Source organism: Humulus lupulus, chromosome 4 (genome assembly GCF_963169125.1).
Source record: "Humulus lupulus chromosome 4, drHumLupu1.1, whole genome shotgun sequence".
Lineage (NCBI taxonomy): Eukaryota > Viridiplantae > Streptophyta > Magnoliopsida > Rosales > Cannabaceae > Humulus > Humulus lupulus.
In genome coordinates, this window is record NC_084796.1 from 84,082,181 (window position 1) to 84,090,562 (window position 8,382).

Below are 8,382 nucleotides of genomic sequence, written 5' to 3' on the forward strand. Positions count from 1 at the left end.
AAGCATTTCTCCTTCTTGTCTGATACTCGTGCCTCTTACTAGGATCAGCTATGTCCTTACCACTAGAATCTAGGCCTCCAATGTTTGGGATTGAAGTTGCATTGAGAAAATAATGTTTGATGAGAACTTAAAAACATTAAATGATCATGACTAAAGCATTTATTTTTAAAAAAAACATAACCATAATAACTAAAATTAGTTACCTGTAGGGTCAATGGACATTGGAGTAGAGCTTTCAAGTTCATCAACTGTGTCATTTTAATTTTGAGCTTCTGGAGGGGCTGTGGCTGCATTAGGGGCCAAACAAACATAATTAATTTAAAGGGCCAAATCATTTGATTTAAAAAGCAGAACTACAATAACTAAATTTAGTTACCTATAGGGTCAATGGACAATTGAGTAGATTTATCAGTTTCATAAGGGAACTCATTTTCAATTTCATCGTAGGAACCATTTTCATTTTGAGCTTCAGGAGGGGTTGTGATTGCATTCAGGGCCATTTCAGGTGCAATGTCACTAGCCTCATTCATTACACTCTCACCTCCACTATCGTAAGATTGAGTTGCATCTGCCCTTGTAATAGGTGAACCTGAAAACAAACATAATTAAATTAAATGACCAAATCATTTAAGTTAAAAAAAAAATAGAACCACAATTACTAAATTTAGCTACCTGTAGGGTGAACACACATTGGAGAATCATGGGTAGTTGATACATTAGGAGATGTGGCAGCATCAGGGGCCATTTCAAAATTAGTGGCTGGATCTTCTTTGCTGGTTGCAACATTTTCAAAGGTAGGATTTGGCATGGCACACTCTTCAATTCCAATTGCATCTGAATTGTCATTCACTCTAGTAATAGGTGTTGCATTCTTATCAATTTTAGATTCCTTAACAATTTGAAACAATCGAGGAGGAGGACGACTAGTTTTTCTAGCCAACATTTTCTTTCTTGTAGGCTTTGAAGCGGCTACCACAGGTGCATGGGCACTTGTACGAGCTACAAAGACATTTGAATCGACTACTACAGGGGCAGGGGCAGATGTAGCAGCTACAGGGCAAGTTGGAGCATCTACTACCTCCACCAAGTCATCATCAGATACACCAATATCAACTACTTCCTCCATCACTTGCAATGCTTGTGCTTCTACCATGGTCACATGTAACTTTATACAATCCCCAAGAACATTCATTTTAAACATAGTCACCATATCTTTATCATCAGAAATATCTAACATAAACTCCCCTCCAATTTCAACTAAAATTTGGAAACAAATAGAATTTCCTCTCAATTGTTGAAGATCAATAGCCAAATCCTGATACAGGTGCTTATGCAGCTCCATCAAGTTGTATGTTTCTGAATCCACCTTGAATGGTTTGAGGTGCTTGCCCTCATTCAGTACTTGTGAATAATGATATCGCATTGTCCACCTCTGTTATCAAAAAACAAACACATTACTCCATCAATGACTAAAACTTTCATTAGAACTCACACCAACCAACAACAATATAACAGTGAGCAAATAGAAAACCCTAACAGAAAAAAAAAATCAAACATTACAATCAAAGTCTTATTTCTAGTACAATACTGTCAAAAATCAAAACTGGAAGATTGCACACAAAGAAAACATCAATAACTTTCCAAAATACTCAAAACTCTAAATATAGAGCACAAAACCATCCAAAGAAGAATTTGTTCCCACACCCACAGATGAAAATACAAGCAAAACGAAAGGAAACAAAATTTTCAAAGAAAAAAAACCAAAGGACGATCAATATGCATAACCGTAGCTTGAAAGATAAAAAAATACCAGAAAAAAAATTGTAGCTTGACGGAGGAAGGACATACCTTTTGAGTGACCTTCAATCTTGTGTGGTCGACTCCTTCAAGGTGAAATGTACAGATTTCATAAGCTTTTCTTCGTCGACAATGGTGGTTATGAACTTGTGTGAGGAAGACGAAAAGACATCCCGTGAACTTGTTTTAATTTTTCTATGGGTAACCTGTTTAACTTGTTTTATTTCAGTTTTTTTATTAATTTGTTTTTTCTAAAATGTTTATTATTTATTTTGAAAATAAAAAATACATTTAAATCAAATTAATATCAAAGTGAAACTAAAGTTGGGGGTATTTTGGTCATATTCAAAAAAAGTTTGACCAAAATTAGGCTCAAGGTATCATTTTATTCCATTTTGAAAAACACAGGGTCCAAATTGTCATTTAACAAAACACGGGGTCCGATCGATAACTTTTGCAAAATACAAGGTCCAAAATTGTATTTATCCTAAAATATATAATAAATTAAAACTATAATTTTTTTTGTACAATCTCTAATATATATATATATTTATGAAAAAAATAGTTGAAACAAATATAGTAAACTTAATTTTATATTATATGGTTTTTTTTGTCAATTAGAGAATGTTATAGTTTTTTTTTTGTTATAATAAATATTATAATTTGAAAAGGTTAGATTGACTCAATTTTTATAACATATAATTATTATTAATTTTGACAATAATACATAATTACTTTTTTTAATATGTACATTTGTACCTTAATTATTGTTGTTAGTAATTATGGAAATTTATGTAAAAATGAATCGATAATAAATCTGGTAAATGCATGTATGTATTAATGTACATAATAATAATAATAATAATAATAATAATAATAATAATAATAATAATAATAATAATTGGAAATTTACTCATTTGGTACCCTCTGCTTTTACAAAGTATCATTTTTCAATAATGCTCATATGGTACCTTGTATTTTAAAATCATACATATTTGGTACCCTAGACTCAAATTTGATAAATATTTTTTTTTTCAATTTCACCAAACTGTCATCAGTTATATGTAATTAAGTAATTAAATTTGAATTTGAAATTTATATGATTGAGAGTAATTTGATTAAATTAGTAAAAATTTATTAATTAAATTTAAATTTAGGGTACCAAATATGTATGATTTTAAAATATAAGGTACCAAATATGAACGATTTTAAAATACAGAATATCAAATAAACATTATTGTAAATACAAAAATCAAAATAATATTTTACAAAAATACAAAGTACCAAATAATTATCTACCCTTGTTATTAATAATAAAGTAAGGGACACAAATTAAAAAATTATATACATGCAAAAAGAGAGTTATGCGACTTGAGGGACATGAGTGGATCTAGAGTCGTACCAAATATTATTTTTCGTACGAAAATTGCTATGAACTATTAACTATAACATGCGGTGGGAAACGATTAATATTTTCTTTTCGTTTTTTGAAGGTGAGGAACGATTAATATTCACACCGAGTAATATATAATTGCGCCACGTAGTCATTTTGTGGCAACTTTTGAATATATCTTACGAATGCATTATTTTTTATAGTAAAGTTTACGTACTATTTATATGTGAATGCATGCAGAATCGACGCGTATGTGTCTCAATTATTTACTTTCCGTTAAAGCGTCTCTCATCTCAACCCCACCTTTATCTTTATATCTATTTTTGGTTCTTTTTCGCCATGTGCTAGTGCTAGAACTGCTATATATGTACGTGTATGTTATACCCATTTTTTTTTTAAACATGGTGTGTCAAAGACTAATAATTATAAATGGAAGAACATAATTAATTGTATTCGTGTTCTCACAAAGTAAACTACCAAACGCCAACAGATAGAGTTTGGTTGCTTAGTCACATTCTTCTATTCATGTTCCCTCAAGAAAGTTATGATTTGCTAACAGAGACATGCATTCGTTGTAACGTTACACGTCACTATGACTGCTTACTGGAATGACAACTGACCCTGCAAACCAACACGAGTCTTTCCAGGAAGCAGTCATAGTGACGTGTGGCGTTACAAATAGTATTAGAGTCTTGACCCAGCCAGAAGTGTGGCCGACAGGGATATCGGACCCCTAAGGGGGGAGGGGGGTGACTGTGACAGTCAGAATCCTGTGATCCGTAGGGGGAAAGACTGGGTAAAGTTGTGCAATCCTACATCACCTGAGGAATGTCAAGTATGATGATTCTAAGAATATGTAGGTATGGGACTACATTGTTGAAGATGGCTTAAATGGATTGATATGTACTTCCTATGCCAACAAGATGCATCTTCTTTTTGGTAGCACATCACTTGAGAACTCCAAAGTTAAGCGTGCTTGACCTGGAGTAGTCTCATGATGGGTGACCTCCTGTGAAGTTTTCCCAGGAAACGTGGGAGTAAGGACAAAGCACGCTGGAAAGACTCGTGTTGGTTTGTAGGGCCAGTCGTCATTCTAGGAAGCAGCCATAGTGACATGGCGCGTTACATTCGTGCACTATGATTGGTTTAGGTCTGTTCGTTCAAGACAGACTATCTGCGATAACATAATTAGCAACGGGTGACAGAGTTACCATTTGTCAAAATACAACTATATTTGTGTTATTATAATGTTGTAATGTATTATTTACAGGCCAAACTCAATAGCTTAGGAACATGATTTAAATGTAACCCTAAACTACTCACTATAAATAAGAGGAGATGTGATTGAAATAGTTGAGGCAATTCATAATGTTGAAACTCCATTCTTGTATAACCAGTCATTATGTAATGTAAAAGTGAAGGAGGCTGTAGAACAACCGTCAATGTAAGTTTGTTAGAAATTATAGTTCTTCAAGCTTAAATATCAATAAAAGTGACTAAGTGGTCGTAGGTCATATTTTTGAGGTCAAACCACTATAAAATATTGTGTTATTTATCTTATTATATCTCAATTCTTGAATCCATGCTCTTATGTTCTCAAGTTGATGAAAAACGATGAGAGCAAATTCAAGAGGAAGAGATTCATTCTGACGAAGTCTACAAATAAAGACTTTCATAAAATCTTCTTTAGCAAACCCCCAAATTCGTCAATGGTTATATCAATCCACCTGTTTTTTTTTAATTATGCCATTAGCGATGCAATTGCTAATCGTAAGCAAATACCAAATTCTTCCAAGATAAATCACAGATCCATATGGAAAATAATTTCACTTAATTGCATTCAAATTAGGACACAATATTGAAATTAAAAATCCAGCGATTCTGATTCACAGCGTGGAGCGATCACGATGGTTTAAGGAAAGATCTACCTATGGCGGCGGCTCAATCAAGATATTAAGAGTGATAAATAAGCTATTTGGAACCCTAATCACGTAAATACGTTTATGGAGTAAATGGGTATCAAAATGAAGCTTGTACACCTCGAAAAAGTTGTATGTTCGCTCGCTTATGCATAATAAGCACAAACAGAAACTATGCAAAGATGGTAAAGCCTACAATAAAAAAATTTGTTCGCTTTTATCCCACAAATGAAATTTGTTCACCTATGAGTATAAACTACTAAGTCCTCGAAAAATGGATGTTCGCTTGTGCATACACACGAAAGGCGAACAAGGAAGTATGCAATCCCATGTATCCAACAAAAGAAATCTGTTCGACCGTAATGGCCTATACTAGGCTAACAGAAAAAGAAGAGGGCTAAGAAACCTTGCAAAGCTAGTATGGAATCGGAAAGAGCCTTGAATAGATGATATGTGAAAGGTGACTAGAATGAGAATGCTCTATTAGATGCCCTAGGAAACAATCTTTTTGCATATAATGTGCATTCATATTTCTCATTGAAGACATTGCTTATGTTTGCTACAAAGTCATGGGTTTTTACTCCCTCAAGGAGCAGCATGAAAAGGGGCAGCTGAAGCATGTAAACGAACAATTCTATTCGCCTATATTACTTGTGTAGCGATCTGACTAGAAATATGTAAAAAAAAAAAAAGAGGTGTAACTCCCTACTTCCTTAGAGTCGTTACTAAGTGAGTTTAAAACGTGCAATTAACTCGCTAATCGATGTTAGGGGTTAAAAGTGTGGCTAAACTATATTAAAAGTCATTAATTTGAAAATGTATCATTCATTTGAAATTATAAAGCATTATACATTTGGGATCCCAAAATACTGTTTAGAAATATTTACAACTCAAAAAAATGATTAAAGTGGACTAAATGACAAAATTTGGTTTAATACATAACATCTCCTGAAAATACCCTTGGCCGTGGCAGCCAGGCAGGCCGAACATGTACATGTCACTCCACGCTCTCCGTACTCATGGTTGGTTGACCTTTCCCTTGCCCTTACCTCCACCATAGAGCAGCCGTGAGCCGAAACCAAGCAAAAAAATTCAACATAAACAATCAACATATGCATATTTATCAACCAGCACATAACAAAGCAACCAACAGGCTAAACACATAGCGTACATGTCATCCTAGGCACTTAACCAGGCCCTGGGTTCGCGGTCTACCCCGTGAGGATGACTCATGCATCCATGAGGGGTCTCACCCTAGCGGCTTGCACTCCGCGTGCTCTACGCCGCTCCCGACCCTTTGCCGTACTCGGCCTTGCACTCCACGTGCTTAATGCCGTTCCCGACCCCTTGCCATCGGCTTCTTGCCGTTCTCGGCCTTCGCCGTTCATTCACAAATATGCAATACATAGCATATAATCAAAAAATACCTAAACAAACAAATCACATAAACAATAGGGCTACACCCTGCAATTCAAACACATAGGGTCGTGCCCTGCAATACAAACTATAGGGACTTGCCTCGCTCTACGGGTACAACAGTGTTCTTACCCGTGTCCCAAGCTTCTTGAGCACCCCTATCCCAAGCACAATCCTCTAGTCCGAGCCTCGCTGAAAACCTAGTCACAACGTATTGACAAAATCTATCCATTAAGCTCTAATCCATTAGTTTATTTTAGAATGTAATTCTAGTCTCCGGGACCCTGGATTCTATCAATCGGGGTGATAAAATCCGTTCCGAGCCCTAACAATTGGGTTCCCAAGCCAAAAACCTCCTCGGGGTCCAAAAACCCCCTAAGAGTCGCGGCCCCATGACCTTGTGTAGCGGCCCGCCTCAACCAGAGCCTCAGCCTTCCCACTCAGCGGGCACGCACTGCGGCCCAACCAAAGGGGTGCCGTGGCCTGCCCTTCATCATGGCCTCCCATCTATTCTAGAGGGTCACGACTCTCCCAAAACAATGCTGCGGCCTGACCCCTTCTAACCCAGAAAATCCCCCATCTCAACAACCAAAACCCAGCCAATTTAACTCAAAACCAACCAAGATAACATAGCTCAATCAGCACAACAGTTCTATCACGTTCCTACAATAATACCGAGCATAAACTAATCCCAAAACTCACCCAAATAACCAAGAGTAATTCACAATTTAGCTCACATGCGTAAACTTATAATTCTAACCAAAACTCAGTAGAATTCAACTTAATCTTCAGGTTTTAATGCTTACCTTTGAACCTAAATAAGTCTCTAAATTAATCCCCTGAGTTCCAAGCTACTAGCCTCCCAAACTCAAGCTTTGAATTCCTCCCTTAACCCCAAAGAAGATCAGTTATTCTTCTCCTTCTTTTCCTAGCTTTTGTTTTTCTCTAGAGCTTCCAAAAGACAATTCAAGTATATACCCCAAGTAAGTAACGTGAAGAACTTCCCCTCAGCCAAGTCTATCCATCCTTAAGGCCAAATTACCCCTTTGCCCCTTCCTCTAATAACATTCCCAAACTAACCTCGAGGGAAATTCTGTCATTTACCAAATCCCATTAAATCCCTGAGTTTTCCTATAAATCCCCATTTAATTCCGACGTACTAAAATATTGATAAGTTACTATCCATTACTCAATAATTCTCGTACACATGATATATACCCAAAATACCCTCAGGCTCCTCTTGAGCCGGGCATTTGACCCCGTTGTGACTTTCTAGCTAAACTGCTTCCTAGGACTATCTTGGATCGTGCATCACAAATATATCACCACTCACACATGGTAAAGATCACAATATACACAAATATTGCATTTATTCCCTCAACGGGCTAAAATTACAAACATGCCCCTAATAACCAAATGGGGCTCACATGATCGAGGTACACGAAGGGTTTTGTGGAGATCACACTGGGGGGCAGAGCCTATCAAAGAAAATCCTAAGACAAAGATGCCACAAGTGTCAGATGTTCTCCAAGATTGCCCGAGCAACACCTAACGAATTAACACAAATGCAGAGCCCTTGGCCCTTTACTGTATGGGGGATCGACCTAATCGGATAGCTGCCCATGGGAAGGGAGGAGTCCAATTTGTTGTTGTAGCTGTGGACTACTTCACCAAATGGACTGAAGCATAACCGCTCGCCACCATAACCTCGAAGAAAGTCTTAGACTTTGTGGTGAAAAATATCATATGTCGATTTGGCCTACCAAGGAAGATAGTCTTGGACAATGGGACTCAATTTGACAGTGATATGTTCACTGACTTATGTACGAGGCATGGAATCACAAAGAGCTTTTCCTC